This window comes from Canis lupus, chromosome 32 (genome assembly GCF_048164855.1).
Source record: "Canis lupus baileyi chromosome 32, mCanLup2.hap1, whole genome shotgun sequence".
In the NCBI taxonomy this organism is placed as follows: Eukaryota; Metazoa; Chordata; class Mammalia; order Carnivora; family Canidae; genus Canis; species Canis lupus.
Genome location: NC_132869.1, coordinates 42,259,493 through 42,276,720, shown reverse-complemented (window position 1 = coordinate 42,276,720; position 17,228 = coordinate 42,259,493). Strand labels below are relative to the sequence as shown.

At 61.9% G+C, this 17,228-nt stretch overlaps 1 long non-coding RNA gene across 2 annotated transcripts; it reads left to right on the top strand.

Annotated features, from left to right (window-relative positions):
* The first annotated feature begins 549 nt into the window (after positions 1–549).
* LOC140623346 (uncharacterized) lies at positions 550–4,706 on the top strand. Of its 2 annotated transcripts, none has more exons than XR_012022985.1 (4): positions 550–823; positions 1,299–1,776; positions 2,179–2,252; positions 3,838–4,706. It is a non-coding gene; the product is annotated as an uncharacterized lncRNA (long non-coding RNA). The 2 variants fall into 2 exon arrangements; XR_012022984.1 differs by having other exon boundaries at positions 553–823; positions 1,313–1,776.
* Positions 4,707–17,228: the final 12,522 nt, after the last annotated feature.

Sequence of the window (17,228 nt, the reverse complement as noted above, 5' to 3'; positions counted from 1 at the left end):
TCCGTGCCCAGATCTGCATCCAGACAGTCCATTCACCCTGCACAGTTACGAGGGCATACTAAGGGCCGGGAGGGGGAATACGTGTGGCAGATAAGAGGCAGCCACCCCGGGACTCTCGGGCCGGTGGAGGCAGAGAACGGAGCCCTCTGGGAGCACGAGAGCTGGGCAGCCAGCGGGGGGCTTGCTGGGGGGGATGGCATCTTGCAGCCGCACTATCCATGTGGCCCACAAGGATACTTATATTTAAATTTATTTATTTATTTATTTATTTTTAATTCAAAAAAATTTTTTTTAATTAATTTTAAAGTAAGTCAAGTTTTAAAACGCCTCCTCAGTAGCCCTGGCCACATGTCAGGTGGCCGCCAGACTGGGGAATGCGGAGACAGGACATCTGCATCCTCACAGGACGGGCGGTGGGACAGCACGGGGAGGATGAGCGCTGTTCCGGGCCTGGGAGCGGCCTGTGCACAGGCCTGAAGCAAGATGCAGGGTGTCTAGGGGCCCTGAGCGCCTCGGTGAGGAGGAGGGGACGGCCCTGAGGCTGGAGAGGCGGGAGGAGCTCCGGGGCCTGCATGTGTTGGCAGGGAGCTAGGGCTCTGGCCCAAAGTTTTGGGAAGCCTTGGAAGCAGGGAGCAACCAGCTCGGCTTTCCGGCTTTCCGGGTTGGAGGAGCTCGCGTGCGGAATGGGCTGGGTGGGGGGAGCCCGGAGGCAGGAAGCCGCACGCAGTTGCCAGCATCTGGATGAGGGCAGACGCCGGGAGGAGGGGACCCGCAGTCGGATCCCTGGGGCGACCAGGGGAAGGCCTTCTGGCTTGAGTGACAGGTGGGCTGGGGCTGCCCTTTCTGGAGAAGAGAAGGAACCTGGGAGACTTTGGGCCGTGCTGAGGGTCAGGGAGCTGGAAACCCCTGTACCTGGCGGGTAGGCCGGGGCACCTGGTCCTTCGGGGAAAGGTAGAGCTGGAAAAACACCATGGGGTGGTCCTGTGCAAGGCGAGGTAAGAGTCCCGCAAGGACTCTTCCAGGAGGGGCCTCAGCAGGGAAATATTAGAGCCCTGGGAAGCTCGGGTGAGTTAGAGGCCACGGAGAAGGAGCCAGAGCGCCAGAGAAGAGCGAGGGGGACCAGATGTCCTCTGGGAGGCACATGTGTCGTTGCGGTCCTGTCCTTTTTTGTTTTTTTAATGTGGTTTTCTCCCAAAAGCACCTTTTTAAAATTATTTTATTAAAGATTTTATTTATTTATTTATTTATTTATTTATTTATTTATTTATTTATTTATTTATTATTTATGAGAGACACAGTGTCACCCCTCCAGGGTCCCCTTGCCTGCTGCTGGACTCCTGGGTCTCTGTTCCTCCTCTGAAGCCTGAGCAGCCTCGCCACCTCCTTGCCCGATAGACGACAGCAGAACTGACACCCTGGGACCTCTGAGGTTGGGTCGCAGAATCGCAATGTAGCTTCCACTCGTCTGCTGGGACCTCATTCCTGGAGCTCTTAGCTACCAAGCCAGAAGTCCTCTGTGGGTGGAGGCCTCCATGCCATGAGGAAACCCAGGCCATGTAAATGGGCGCATGTAAGTGCTCCTGTCAACAGCTCCCCCCCAGCTCACCGTCACCATTGATTGTCAGACATGCCAGTGCACGACCCCCTGTGACTCCAGACCCCAGTGTAAACTCACCTGCACCACTGAGGCCCCACACAGCACAGAGCAGCTACAAGCTGTCCCCCCTGCACCTGCACAAATGCCGGAACTACGGAGCCCAGGAGCATAATAAAATGGTCAGTGTCTGATGCCACTACATTTTGGGGTGGTTTTAAGCAATAATAGGGCTATCCAGAAGAGGCAGGAAGCAAACAGGTCAGGCTGCGGGCGTGTGGCAGGGACAGGGAGAGGGAGGGACTGGCCATGTCATAGGACCCCGAATGCCCTGGGGAGGGGTGAGCGTGACCCTGCATGCAGGTTAGGCAGAGGAGGTTGGTGGGCTGAGCAGGGGCTCTGCTCTGAAAGTGGGGAAGGCGGGTTGTTTGGAGCAGAGCTGAGAGCCTGGGACATAATCCCGGCACAGGAGGGTTCCTCAAGGGCAACAGCAGGGAGATCCTGGCGGGAGGAACACCAAGAGGGGTTGAGAGCTTTGGAATCTTACAGATTTATGTTTAGTTCCCGGTGCTTTCACTAACCAGCTGTCCCTGGGCCTCAGTTTGTTCATCTGGAAAATGGGAGTACGGACTCCTCCCTGGTGCCCAGTAAATGCAAGGTAAGACGCGACTTTTATCAATTTTTCCCCTCTTATATTTCTTATAATACTATCTTTTTAAAAAATATTTTACTTATTTATTCATGAGAGACATGAGAGAGAGAGGCAGAGACACAGGCAGAGGGAGAAGCAGGCTCCCTGCTGGGATCCCGACACGGGACTCGATTCCGGGTCTCGATCCCGGGTCTCCTTGGCCAAAGGCAGGTGCTAAACTGCTGAGCCACCTGGGGATTCCCTGCCTCATTTTAAAGACCCAGAAAATGAAGCCCAGGGGAGCTGGGAGTCTCCCAAGCCTCCCGGGTCTAGAACCTTCACCTTGAATTTTTGCTGCAACTGCATGTTGCTCCCTTCAGAGAGGCGGGAGCAGGAGAGGGCCGGCTGGCGCCCGGCGTGCCCAGGGGGTCCGGGCAAGGCTGCCAGCGTTGGATTGTGCGCTCCCAGCCCTGCTCGGGCACCAGCCTCACCACTGCTTGCCCTCCGGAGTCCCAGATTCGTCGTAGCCCAGAGCAGGCGTGGCCGTGGGGAGCTGCCACCAGGGCCCCGTGGGGTGCTTGCTGCCGGGCAAGCCCTGCCCCCAAACCCTCCTGGACCCCAGCTCCCCCTTCCTGCCACCCGCCTCCGCATCTGGCTCCTTCTCCCAATGCATTGCTGTTGCCCTTAGCAACGGAGCTCCGGGACATCCTGGTCCTCCTCCCTCCCCCCTCCCTTTCCTCCTCCTCCTCTGCTTCCTCATTCCTTCCTTCCTCCCTCCCCACGCCCTTCCCTCACCTGCGGAGACCTTGCCAGGAGTTGGAAGTCCCCCAGCTAATCTGTGCCAGCTGGGGCCCAGCCAAGACCCTCGGCCCTTCTGGGTTGCTGGGCTGTTGATGATCACGGTCAGTCCTGCCCGAGGGACGGGGGTGTCCCGGGAAGCCTCTCAGGCAGGGCTCTCAGGGCGCCCAGGGAAGTTCCCCCCATCAGAGCTACTGGGGGTGGTGAGCTTCCCGGAGCTGGAGGCATGCAAGGAGAGGCCTTTCCAGTGCCGGGGGCGGAGGGGTGTGGCTGATGCTGGGCAGTGAGGGCCCTGCCGCCTGACCCTGGCAAGCTCTAGGAGGTCAGCAGGGGCTCAGCCCCACCCCTCCCGCGGTCCTCCTCGACCCCACCTGCTTCTCCCCAAGCCTTTAGCAACCCCCCGCCCCACCCCCGCCCAGAGGCTGCACCTCTCTCAGCTGGGCCCTGAGAGGGGAGCGGGTCCTAGGAGGGGCTCCGGGCTGGGCACCCCCAGGGCACTCCCGGGTCCCGCCTCCCGCCCAGTGCCCCCTGGCCCCACGCCCGTCTGACGGCTGCTGGCCCCACGGGGTGGCCGCCCACGGCACGCACCTGCGACGCCCCTCAGGGCGGCCGTCTGGGCCTCGCTCGCTCGCAGAGGCCGAGGGGGATCCTGGGCGCCGCTGCCTCTCCGGGCCTCGGTTTCCCCATCCGCGACAGTGGACTTTGAGGGCTGTTTCGGCGGGTGAGGTGACTAAGTGGGGCTGTAGGAAGCAGGCGAGTGTCTTTGGGCATCATCTTGCCCCCCCCCTCCCCCCCCCCGCACCCCGGGCTTCAGGATTGAGCCTTAGGAGCACCCACGGCGACCCTGCCTGAGACTCGGCTCCTCACCTGCCAAAGGAGGAGAATAATCACTGGGATGTCTCTTGCGGGGGGCTATGAGCCCTGGAGATGGCCAGACTGGAAGGTTCCAGAGGGTTCCAGAGGGTTCCACCAGGAACAACGGGAACCCAGGCTGCCCAGGGAAAGGCTCCAGCTCAGCCGCCCCATCTGGATGGCCCAACCTCGGACTCGGGGTCCCTGGGGCTCTGCTGCCCTCCAGTGGCCAGAGGCCCCCCGGGCACTTAGAACCTGCGAGCTTCTGGCTCCTTCCACCAGCAGCCGCCGCCCTAGGACAGACAGGACTCTGAGGCCCGGGACGCGGGAGGGACTTGTTTGGGTCAGGCAGCAAGTGGGGGGCAGCGCCTGGACCCGAACCTGGGCCTCCAGGGCCCAGCCACCCAGGGAGGGAGCCTCCCCCGCCTGCCCCACCTGCCCCACCTGCCCACCTGCCCCACCTGCTCTGCCTCCCCCACCTCCCCTGCCTGCCCCACCTCCCCGTCTCCCCTGCCAGCTCCACCTGCCCCACCTGACCACCTGCCCCACCTGCTCTTCCTCCCCTGCCTCACCTGCCAGCCCCACCTGCCCACCTGCCTACCTGCCCAGCTGCCCCACCTCCCCCACCTGCCCACCTGCCCCGCCGGGGGCGCCCGCCTGCCGGCCACGCTCAGCCCTGGCCTGCACCGCCCTGGGAGCTGGGTCACCCCGACCCGGGGGCAGGACCGGCCGGGAGGTACCTCCACCCCCACCTCCCGATGATCAATACCTAAAATAATGGCCGTGGCCGTGATTGATGGACGGAGCATAGCTAATTACCCTGGAGATTAAAATGACTGTTTCTGTTTTAAAGGGCTGCAAATGAGTTAATTATTTCCTCTGCTCACCTCTCTAACCTCGTTACACTTCTAAATGAATAGCAGTATTGATCTTGGAACTGATTTCGGTGCCCCCCCCCCCGCGGCCTTAACCAGGGCCTGGAACCGCTGCAGCGTCTCCTCCTCCGACCGGAGATCGGCCTCGGGTCTCAGGCCTCAAGCCGGGCCTCGGCGCGGACGGTGGGCGAGCGGGCGCCTGTCACCGTGGTCGCCCCGGCCCGGGGGCCACTGCAGCCCCGGGGCTCGGGGAGGCCGGCAGGGCACTGGGCAGGTCCGGATGCCCCGGGTGCCCCCGGGTGCCCAGCGCCGCCCGTGACGGCTGGCCGAGTGTCTTTCCCCCCGGAGCCACGGAGCCACGGAGCCACCCGCACCTCCAGCCCCTCCTGCCCCTTCTCTCCTTCGGGCCAAGGCCGCCAGCCTGGGTGAAGGTCAGAACAAGCGGGGTGCGGGGGCCGGAGACCAGGACCCCTGCCAGGGACCGTCACTGACACACGGATGACCTCGAGCGGGCCTGCCTCTCTGGGCCTAGGCCTCTCTCCGGACTTGCCCGTCTGTCCCTCCCGCGGCCCCCAGTACGAGGCTTCAAGGGCACGGGGACGTGGGCGCTGCCAGAGAGCTGGGGGGGTGGGGAGGCCGAGGTCCGCGGGCTAAGGGCGGCTGCGCTCCCTCTTATTCAAGACGGAACCTTCCCTTGACCTTGGCCCCTCGTCCGTCCCCAGTCCATCTTCTAGAACAGTTGTCTACACTCGCAGCTCTATTCTCTCACTTCTGACTCCCCTCTCTGTCCCCGGTATTGATTTCTCCCCAGTAAAATGGTTCTCCTGAGCCATCAGCATCCTCTGAGTCGCCGAGCCCAGGGAGCGCCGTCCCGACGGTCCCCTGTGGCGCTGGACCGGCCCTGACGCCCCCTTCCTTCCCTTGGCCCCGGCCCCTGAGGCCCTGGCCCGGGTTTCCCCTCCCTCCTTCCAGGCTACCCCTCCTGACCCCCCCCCCCCCGCCCGGGCACGGCCTGCGGTATCTCTTCGTCCCCTTCTTCTCCCTTGGCGTCTCCGGGGGAGCCCAGCTTTCTCCTACTGCTGAAGTGGACATCCCCCAAGTCAGCCCTGAGCTCCAGGGAGGCCCAGCCGGGGACGCATACAGTCCCGTCTACACTGCAGAAAGCCTGCCTTCGGGATACTTTGGAGGATGGGGGGAGAGGGCGCCGGTGTTGATGGGAGAACATGAGGTAGCTGCTGAAGTCGGAGCAAGAAGAGGTTCAGGACCGTGGCGGAGGCCTGGGGGAGGCCGTCCAGAGGAGAGGGAGGCCTGAGGATGTTGTGGGGGCCCCAGGGTCACGCTGGCCACCGGGCACCTTTGCATAATGCTGGTACTGTGGGGAGAAGCAGGCTTCCCGGGGGGCTGTGTCCAGGGTTGAGTCTGAGGGTCCACAGGGACGTGAGGAAGAAGAAAGGGAGCCTCGGGGAAGGCGGGTGACTCATCCAGATCCTACAGGCACCTTATGGTCCTGCTGCCCAGGGCACAGGTTGTGGGCAGGACGGGGAGCACCGCAGAGACTGTGGCCCATGTCACGGTGCCCGGGGACACGCGGGACCCTCGGGGGGTTGTGGGAGGAAGACAGGCCCTGCCGTCAACCCCTGGAGGCCTTAGAGGCCAGCATTCATACCCCATGTGCCCGGTGAAATCTAGGAGCCAAGCCACGGGGCCCGCCTTATCCAGTGGGGAGAGAAATGTCGAAGTGAAGGGTGACACTCCTGACTGAACCTGTCTCCAGCCGTGGACTGAGTCACGACCCTGGTCAGAGGCTTGATCAGACACTGAGCCCCAACCCACTGAGCCCAGAGCCTGGTCACACACTGAGCCCAGAGCCTGGCATTGTACTCAACCCTGAGCCTGGTCCTGTATTCAGCCCTGACACGGGTCACATACTGAACCCTGATCCTGGACACACACTGAGTGAGTCCTGACCCTGGTCATGTACTGAGCCCTAACCCTGGTCACACATCGAGTCCTAACCCAGGTCACGCTCTGAGACTTGACCTTAGTCACATACTGAGTGGGCTCTGACCCTGGTCACATACTGAACCCTGACCCTGGTCACATGCTGAGCCCTGAGCCTGGCCTTGTACTCAAACCTGAGCCTGGTCCTGTACTCAGCCTTGACACCGGTCACTGAGTCCTGACCCTAGACACACACTGAGCCCCACCCTGGTCACACATTGAATCCTGACCCAGTTCACACTCTGAGACCCGACCCTGGTCACACACTGAGTGGGCTCTGACCATGGTCACACACTGAGCCCCGACCCTGGACACACACTGAGCCCCGACCCTGGACACACACTGAGCCCCGACCCTGGACACACACTGAGCCCCGACCTTGGATACACACTGAGCCCCGACCTGGTCACACACTGAGCTCTGACCCTGGTCACATACTGAGCCCTGACCCTGGTCACACACTAAGTCCTGATCCGGGTCATGTACTGAACCCTGAGCCTAGTCACACACTGAGCCCCGGCCCTGCTCCCACACTGAGCCCTCAGCCCAGTCACACATGGAGCCGTGAGCCTGGCCAGTCTGAGGGACCGTATTTTACTGGCCTCTCTTTGCTCCCCTTCCCCTCGTGCTCCCCCAGCATGGGGGCTGACGGAGAGGGACTCAGTAGCACCAAGGAGGCCAGGCCTATAGCAGTGAAGTCAAGATAAACCCCACCAGTGTGCAGGGAATATCAGCTTTTGAGGGGCTGATGGCTTAGGTGTAAACACTAAAATTTTTGGTGGCCTGGTTGCAAAAGGCGAAAGACTTGAAGCTGCTCTAAAGGCGCCAGTGGCAAGGTCCTTGCAGTCATCACCGTGGCAGCAGGGCTCTCACAGGCCTGTGAAACCCTCTGGGTGCCTCTGGGCTCCCTGAGTCCTTAGGACAGAGTGGCCTTTGAGTGGAGCCATTGACTGTCCTTGCCATGATGCCATTCCCTGCCTCACTGTGTCCTGTGATTGGCTCAGTTGGACTTGGCCCACTGGGCATAGGCGGAACATTATGTTCCCTCGATGAGCCCAGCATGAGGACAAAAGGGTTCAGACCCTGGAGCCAGACTGTCAGGTATGCAGGTCCTGGGGCTGACCGTCCAGCGTGTGGTCATGGGTAAGTGACTTCACCTCTCTGTGCCTCAGTCTCCTCATCTGTGAAATGGAGTGATAGGAGGGGCGTCTGGGTGCTCATTGGTCAGGCGTCTGCCTTCAGTTTGCCAGTCATGATCCTGGGGTCCTGGGATCGAGCCCCGAGTCAGCCTCCCTGATCCACGGTGGGGTGTGTGTGTGTGTCTGCTTCCCCTGCATGAGAAGCAGACCCCCCCCTCATGTGCTGTCTCTTTCAAGTGAATAAATAAAATCTTTTTAAAAAACGGAGTGATAGGGGATGCCTGGGTGGCTCAGCGGTTGAGCATCTACCTTGGAGGGCGTGGGGATTGAGTCCCTGCATGGAGCCTGCTTCTCCCTCTGCCTGTGTCTCTGCTTCTCTCTCTCTGTGTCTCTCATGAATTTTTAAATAAAATCCTAAAAAAAAAAAAAAAAATTGGAGTAATAGGAGGATTTACCCCGGAGGTTGTTCTAAGGATTAGCACGAATTCATTTCTTTTTTTAAATTTTATTTATTTATTTATTCATTCATTCATTTATTTATTTATTTATTTATTTATTTATTTATTTATTTATTTATTTACGAGTTCATTTCTATTACGTGCCTGGTGCCTGGCGCGTGCACGTGCTGTATTCGGGTTAGGTGCTGCTATCACTCTGCCCACGGGTGCGTACTTGGCCGCACTGTGAGATGGTAACACCCCGGGGAGGCCTGTATTCAAACCCCGAGGGACCAGCACAGCTCGATGGCAACTGATGCCTGTTCTGCACTGGGCACTGCTGACAATCCTGCTCTCGGGGGCTCACTGCCCGTGGAGGGCCCCTCCTAACACGAGCTGTGTGGGCTCTGTATGGGGAAAGTGGTCCGGATGAATTCGTTGGGGGAGGTTGGTGAACATTTGTAACAAATGGCATTTGTGGAGCACCTGCTGTTTACCAGCACCTGCTCTAGGAGCTTTACATACATTATATCACTTCATTCTAGCAAGAGGATTTGTAACAAGCTAACCGTGATGTGACCATCTTATAGGTAAGTCTCAGGCTCAGAAAGTGTGGGACCAGAGAAGCCGGACCCCTTTTCGTGCAAGGAAGGGGCGCGAGTGGAAGTGTGACTGAGCCCCAGGGGACCCGGGGACCCGGGCACTGCCTGGCTGAGAGGCCCGAGAGAGGCCTGGCCGTGGGTGAGCCCCACCCCATGCTCATTCTACGCTTGAAGCTCTGGTACAAGAGCACAGGACCGTTCCCTGTCCCCAGGCCCACCTGCAAGCACCACGCTGCCCGGAGAGCTCTGAGGAGGGCACGTGCCCCGGTGGGCCGTGTGGCTGTGCTGGGCGAGGGGGCCCGTTCTGGATCCCATCCCATAAGCCCAGGAGGGGCAGGGCTCATAGCAGAGGCCACTGCCAGTGGGGGGCTCTGCGGGGGCTGGGAGACGGTGCTGCCGGGGTGGGGTTACAGCATCCTAGATAGGGAGCCCTCCGGGCGTGGGCCATTGGGGGGGCCTGGAAGCCCAGGAGGGCAGGAATCTGTAGGGTTGGGCGACGCCCTCTCAGCTCTCTAAGGCCCGACCCGACGACCTGCACCCCGAGACTGAGGAAGAGAGATGGAGGCCTCAGGCAGGTGCTGGGGGCGTGGGGTGCCTGCACCTCCCTGTACTTCCTGCCCTGGGCTCACCTCCCCAGCACAATTAGCTACTCTGGTCTCTAATTGATTCCTCCGCTACTCAGAGGACCATAAGAATTTAAATTGCCTTTTACAAAGGTCACAAAAACATGATCAAAGAGGAATCTATTGGAGGGGCAGGGGTCACCCCTCCTTCCCTGACTCCCGAAGCAGTGGCGGCTGGGGGCCAGGCCTTGTGGAGGCATCCCCAACTGCAGAAGGCCCTACGGGCATCCCGAAGTCTTTGCTGAGGCTCCCCCCCCGCCCCACCTCCCGGCAAGCCTGTCCACTCCTCCCTCTGGCGCCCTCAGCAGCCTGCTTGGGGCTGGAAGGGGGAGAAGCTGCCAAGAGGGAGCCCGCATCCTCACGCACAGAGGGCTTGCCTCTGGTGGGGCCCCGTGGGATCCAGCCTCCGGAGGGGTTGGGCCTGAGGACGATTGCTCTGAGCCTCAACCTCTCCATCTATGCGCTAGGGACCCGGCTGGAAGGCCTCTGCAGCGCCCGTGCACTCAGGTTCTTGATCAAGTCGTGATGGCTGGGGCTGGGGCTGGGGCTGGGGCAGGGGGCAGCTGGACAGGTGCCTTGGCAACATCAAGGGCCTCTTTGGGGCCAGCCCACTCATCTAGGCCAGGCTGGGTTGGCCCAGCCACTGGGATGGGGGGAAGGTGGACAGAGGCCAGGGAGGCTGGGCTTCCTGGGGGCCTCCCAGCCCCGCCCCACCCAGTTCCTGCCACGCAAGCCAGGAGGGCCGCCCCTAGGTGCTAGGGGCAGTGCCCGCCTCGCCGGCCTGGGTGCAGGGAAGCGGGACGAGGGGTCCTGGTGGCCCTCGGCTGAGGCGGCCCACCCGGCAGCTCCATGAGGCTGCGAGAGGAGGTGAGCTTCCCTGGGCGCCCGTGATGTGCCACCCCGGCTGGGCGCCCAGCTGTCCCCCCACCCCCGGGCCCTCCGGGCGGGTCACCATCCACGAGGGAGAGGCTGAGCGCCCTGCACACGCTCGCACGGAGGAGCTAGCAGAGCTGAGGTCTGCGCTCAGCCTTTCCTGTTCCGCCACAGCCCAGGCCAGGCCCGACCCCGGCCCGAAGGATCCGCTACCCCGGGGCTTGGAGTCAGGCTTAGGGACATTGGCAGCCGTCCCGCGGCTCCACGGGAGGCGGGGTCGGGAGCCCGTGTGGCCTTGGGGGCAGCGGCGCTCGGCGTGGGCACCCGGACAGGACACATCATCGTTCCTTCAGAAGCCGGCGTAGAGCCGCGGGGCACGGAGGCCACCTGCAACCCGGACCCGGGGACGTTGGTTCGGACGCCGCGGGAGGCAGCGCCGGGCCGGGCCGCGTGGAGGGAAGGAGCTCTGGGCCCTGCGGCCTCGTGAGCGGGCTGCCCACCTGAGGACGGCGCCCCGAGCTGTGGGGGCAGGAGGGCTCCGGGGAGGGAGTAGGTGTGCCCTGGCACCCATATGCTCAGAGCAGGTGCAGGAGGGCTCCGGGGAGGGCGGTGGGCGTGCCCAGGCACCTGGGTGCTCAGAGCAGGTGCAGGAGGGCTCTGGGGAGGGCAGAGGGTGCACCTGGGCACCCGGATGCTCAGAGCAGGTGCAGGAGGAGGGCTCTGGGGAGGGCAGAGGGTGCACCTGGGCACCCGCGTGCTCAGAGCAGGTGCAGGAAGGCTCTGCGTGCACTGCGGGGCAGGCGGTGGCACAGGCTTGGGGCAGGGGGGATGCAGGGAAAGGATGAGGGCCTGCCCTCTGCTGCAGCCCCCCAACCCCAGCAGGGCTCTGTGCTCTGACGCTGGGTCTCCCTGGGCCGTAGACCTCATGGTCCCAGGCGGGCAGGCCTACAAAGGTGTCGTGACAGCAGCGGTTAAATTAAATGGCTGTCGCGGAGCCGGGCAGGGGTGGCTTCCTGAAAGAAGACGGAGGGCCGCCCTGCTCCATTTCCTGCCCGCGTGGCCTGGGCCCTCCCGGTACCGCCTGCCGGAGCGCGGCTGCTCTTAGAGCCGGGAGCTCCCTCCCCAGGAATCGGGGCCCCTCAGCAGCCGAGGCCCAGGGGGCACGAGGTCACGTGAGGCCGGTGGCCACTGACCCCCCGACAGCACACCCAGGCCTTGCCCTGCTCTCGGCACCTGCCAGGCTCCCGGCCTTCTCCGGGGCTGCGGCCCACCGGGCCTTTCCGCTTTCCTGGGGCCCAGGCAGTGGTGACAGACGGGAAGCAGGGCATCGGCCCCGGCTTGCCCCAGCGTACGTCTGTGTGCCTGCGTGCACGCGCGCGTGCGTATGTGTTGGGTAGCAACAGAAATGTGCCGACATCTCAGGTCATCTTGGGGTGAGACGCTGTGCTTGGAGCACTTCAGCTGCAGAACCCACAGACCGGGCACTATCAGGTGCTTACCTGCCGCAAACATCAGTGATAAGAACAGAGAAGCAACACGGCAAACCTAACGCATGTGGGAACTTGGGTCCCCAGGAGCAGACTCTTCCTTGGAATGGTCCGGCCTTGACCCCCAGGCCCATCAGAGATCTCAGGCAGTGAGAGCCCCACCTGCCCTCACCCTGGCTTCTCACCGGGTCTGTGGCCGAGCCAGAGAGAGCACCCACCTGCTTCCCTGGTGCTCGTTCTCGGGACCCTCCTAGGTCACAGTAGCTCATGGGGAAAGTGACCAGTCCTCAGATAATAAAGTCGCACTGGGTGCAAAGCGTCCTTGAGTAGAAGCGTGTGGTGACTCTGAGGCCTCCCTCTCACCTCGGGTGAGCTGTCTGCATTGCCCATCCCACCCGGGGGGGCAGCTCTGGACAGCGGCAGTCCCTGGGCCTGCAGGAACAGCCCAACCTGGGGCCACCCCCTGCCCTGCACGGGCTCCTCCTGCCTTGGCTCTCTGAGGCCTTGAAGGGCGCAGGCTCTCGGCTGGACTCTCTCCTGTAGGGGGTTTCAGCCCAGCTACTGGTCCCTGCAGCTCGGACCCCGGTCGGCTTGTCTGACCCCTTCTGCCCTACAACCGCAGGGACTGCTGATGCCATTTGCACCTGTGCTGTCCCGGAGCCTCCTGGTGTCTCTCAAGCTGCTTCTCCTCCTGGAGGACCCGCCCCTCCATCACCACTTTTTCCGATCCTCTCCATCCACCAGGGCCCAGATCAGATGCGGCTGTATCCTGTTGTATCTCCCTGGAGGGGGTGATGGGCCTCGTGCTGCTGGATTTGGGGTCCTGGGCTTTCCCTTTAGGTGTTAGAAGGTTGATATGGGATGAGGGTAGACAAAAAAGCCCATCTGCCCTACCGGGCCCTCAGTGCCCCATCAGCAAACGGGGAGGACTGTCCCGCCCTCCTCTGCACCCTGGCCCTCCCACGCTCTGCCCTGTCCTCTGTGGTCCGCCGGCCTCTAGACGGGGACTCAGCGTGGGCAGGGGCGCAGCCTAGAGCAGAGCCGGGCCTGGGGCTGCGGATGGACTGTGCAGGGGAGGGGCTGCAGAGTCAGCACCAGCCAACGAGCGGACTGAGCAGGGGAGAAGGCTCCGTGCTCTGGGGGCCCTGAATGGTGGGGGGCAAAGGCAAGGAGGTGCGAGCCCCGGGGAGCACACGGGTGTTGTGTGTGTGCCTGAGTGCATGTGTGCGTGCCCATAGTGAATTGTGCCACGGCGAGAATGCGTGTGAGCATGTGTGTGAGTCTATGTCTCTGCACGCGGTGTGTTTGTGCGTCTGGCGAGTATGCATGGAGGATGTGTGTATATGTGCGACAAGCGGGTGTGACTTGCATGCATATTGTGCAAGGTGTGTGTGAGATGCTTGTCCTTGTGCCTGGGAGCACTGAGCCTCCCTGCCCAGCACTGCTGGCCCTGCCCCCAGGGGCCCCCATAGCCACAGCTGCCTGGACATGTGGGGACACAGACCACTCACCGCCGCTACCCGAGACCTCATGAGGCCTCCTCACCCCGTGTTCATTCCCACCCGCCTCGGGAATAAGACAGCAAACGAGGCTGACAGTGTGGGCAGCTGTGCGTGGGGTAAAGTGGGAGGACTCAGCCCTGACTTTGGAGGTCTCCCTGTCCTGGGAGTGGGCGGCCAGCTGACCCTCCGCACACGCAGATGCACATGCTCACGCGTGAGCACACGTGAGCTCGGAACAGTGAGGTGATGGGGAGCAGGCCTGGTGGGGTCTTGGGCCGGATCCAGCCGGTGGGGCGGGAGAGCCCGAGCCCAGAGCAGGCCGGGGACCCCCATCCAGAGGGAGGCTCCCACGGCACAGCTGACCCTGGGGCTCCGCTGACGAGGCCGCGGAGCCAGGAGTGAGCCGGGGCCCAGGGGACGGAGCCAGATGAGCGGCGCGTGAAGGGCGGTGCCACGAGGGCCAGCGGCCCCGGGGGTGGCGAGGCCAGGGCTGCCGTGGGCCTGGCCGCCTTGGCCGAGCGGCGCTCCGAAGCCCAGCGTGGGCTGTGAGGAACTGCCGTCCCCCTCCCGCGGAGAGACAGAGGTCCTCGGACGGTGGGAAGAAAGGCTGTCATGCGTGGAGGACGTGGAGGACGCAGAAGGGGGGGCACGTGGAGCCTCCCTCCCGCGGCCGCTCAGGGAGGGGAGACACCCTCCATTTCCAATGGGCTCTGACCACAGACGCGGCACTAGATTCTTTTTTTTAAAAAAGATTTTATTCATTTATTCATGAGAGAAACAGGGAGAGAGAGAGGCAGAGACACAGGCAGAGGGAGAAGCAGGCTCCATGCAGGGAGCCCGACGCGGGACTCGATCCCGGGTCTCCAGGATCACGCCCTGGGCCGAAGGGGGCGGCGAACCGCTGAGCCACCCAGGGATCCCCCCGGCACTAGATTCTTCAGCTGCCGAGGGGGCCGTCGGGGGTCCAGTCGGGGCCTGCCACTGACCCTCCCTGTCCCCTGAGGCCGGTGGGACGCCCCACGGTCCTGCTGGCCCAGGGTGGTGGCCAGTCCTTCCATGGTGCCTTTGTAAGAATTAGGTTCAGCTCCCTCCAGGTGCTTTTCTGCTGTCAGTGGGAAAGTTGTCGAACTACGTATGCACATCCGTGGCCGAGTGGGGCCTTGGCCACCCCTGCCCTGCTCTCGGTGGCCCAAATCCACAGAGCCCCCTGAGCACCCCAGGCCCGTGGCCTCGCAGCCCCTGGTGTGAAGCCTACAACCAGCTTTTGCAAAGAACAGTAGCAGGCCTTGGGTGTCCCATCTAAGAGCAGGTGCCAGGGTGGAGGAGTGTTTCCCCTCGGAGGGCTCGGAGGGCTCGGCTGCCCCCCGTGGCCGGGACTGGCCTCCTGCCCTCCACCGTCACAGCCCGGAGCGGGCACAGGGCAGATTCCTGTTCCTGTGGGACGAGCAGCCCCCTGGCTGGCCGTCCAGGTGAAGGGGAGGGCTCGGCTCCTCATCCCAGCTCCATGACCAGGAGGAAAGGTCTTAGAAAGGTCCAGGGTCTGGGCTCTGAAAGCCGCAGGGTGTCCATGGTCTTCTTCATCCAGCCTCTTTGGTGAAGTCTTTTTCGTATAGAACACAGCTCCCTCCCAGCCACGCCCCACCCGGGTCAGCCTTTGGGTGACCGCAGACCCCGTAAGGGGAGCAGCCCCTTCTCCGCCCAGGCCACAGCTCTCCAAGTGGCTTTGGAGAGTTCCGAGGGCCTCGCTTGCACTCGGGATTGGCTCAGCTTCTCCATAGGAGCCTGCAGCCTGCAAGGCCTCGCTGGACCCTGCCGTCCACACCCCCTGGGAAGGCGGATCCCGTGCCCGCGGCCTGGTGTCCTCGCCCCACAGCCGTCGTTGCCCCCACTCCCCACCCCCCGCTGCCTGTGGAGATCTGCAGGCCCCTCACTCCCACTGTCCCAGCCCTGGGACTCCGGCCTGTGTGCCATCAGCCCCCCTCCCCGATATCCAGGAGACCAAAGACCCTCCTTCCCCCCTAGAAGCAGGGCAGCATCCACAGCTGCGGGCTGGGGGTGCAGGGCCCTGGGACAGAGGCTCAGGGGAGGGAGGCCCACCTCGCCCCTGGGCCCAGGCCCCACCAGCAGCTGCTGGGGAACGTGGCCAGTGCCGGGGACTGGGGACTCGGCTCTGACCTCTTGGGCAGGAAAGTAAGAAAAAACCATGGTGCTGGGGAGATAGGAAAACATAAATTTCCCCACCCTGTATATACGACGGTGACATCCCGACAGTGCCGCCAACGTGGACATAAAAAAGTTGCCGGCTTGTTTTCTCGCCCTCTCTTTCTAAATGATTTGACGTTTTATTCCCCCCATCAAACTCTCTATTCTCTGCTAATGGCAGAATAATAAAAAATTATCCCTCATAGTGTGTGAGTGAGAGGCCCAGACGGGAGCCCAGGAGAGGGAGGAAGGAGAGGAAGAAAAAGGTTATTATAAATGTGTCAGCCTTGTTTATGGCCCTTTATCAGCGGCGGAGGGACGGGGAGGGAGAGACGCCAGCAGCGCACACTTTAAAGTGGCCTGCCAGCTCGGCTGGGGAGTGTAAATAATTTTTATTTTCAGCTGCATTTAGATATTTTAAAATATACACCCGCCAGCGGTTGTGGGGAGCCAGCAGCGCCTGCTGGGGAGGAGCGGGGCAAGGGCGGCTGCCTGGCGGCCCCTTTGACGGGACCTTGCTTGACAGTCAGGGCTCTCAAAGGCGGCCCTTGCTGATAAGGGCTTTGGTCCTGAGGAGCCAGGGGAGATAGGGAGACCAGCCTCAGCGGCTGCCAGACTCCCCGGCCGCTGGCTGGCTGGGGCTAATCTAACGGGGCAGGATTTGGGAAGGTGACCCAGGGGCCCAGTGTCCTTCTCGATAAGGCCAGCAAGGGCACAGGCCACCGTGGGTCAGATCCCCACCCTCCTTGCGCCCCTGGACACCACGTCACATCCCGGGCTTAAGATCATGTAGCCTCAGGCCCTTGGGCTTCATTCATGCTGCCATTCACTGATCAACATTTATTGAGCACCTGCGGTGTGCCAGGATCCTAAGAGTCCAAAGACAGGAGAACTTAGAGATGATCTCACCTACCTGGTCCTTTGATCCCTTCCCCTTGAGCGCCTCCTGAGAACTGTCCTTCATGACCTCTGGTGCTAGCTGGTTGCATTCCAGGCTTGAAATGGGCTGTCCCAAGGGAGTGTGGTAATAGTGGTTGGCACGCATACTCCACAGGGGAGCATCATGATGAGACCTTGGGCAAGTGACTCCTGAGGGATGAACCTCTATTTCTCCTTCTGTAAAATGGAGGTAATAGTGATCCCTCACATGGTTCTGCAGATCAAAATGAGATGAGGAGTATAAGACCTTTCTGTCTGCCCCACAGGGAACATACAACTAAACACTGTCTCGTCCTTGGTTGTGCACAGAGAACAGCATATAAAATCCCACCATTAACCCCTAAATGTTCCACTGTGCCCAGCGTAGAGGCCAAGATCAAGGGGAGGCTGCACTGGGCTGAGCCTTGTCTTCTGGGATCTCATAGGTCAGGCTAGACAGAGGGGCTGTGTAGGGAGCTGTCTCATCAGGGCAGGCTCTGGAAGAAGGGCCCCTGAAGTAATGAGGGGATGGTGAGGACTTAGGGACGAGGCTAGCTCAGCTGGAGAGGAAGAGGTGGTCAGTACCCAGATGGCCTGATGCTCGCCCCAGGCCGCTTCCCAAACCAGCTCAGAGAGGGCAATTGGTGCCAATACCCCATGAGAGTTGCATGCTAGGTATGGGACCAGCACATTA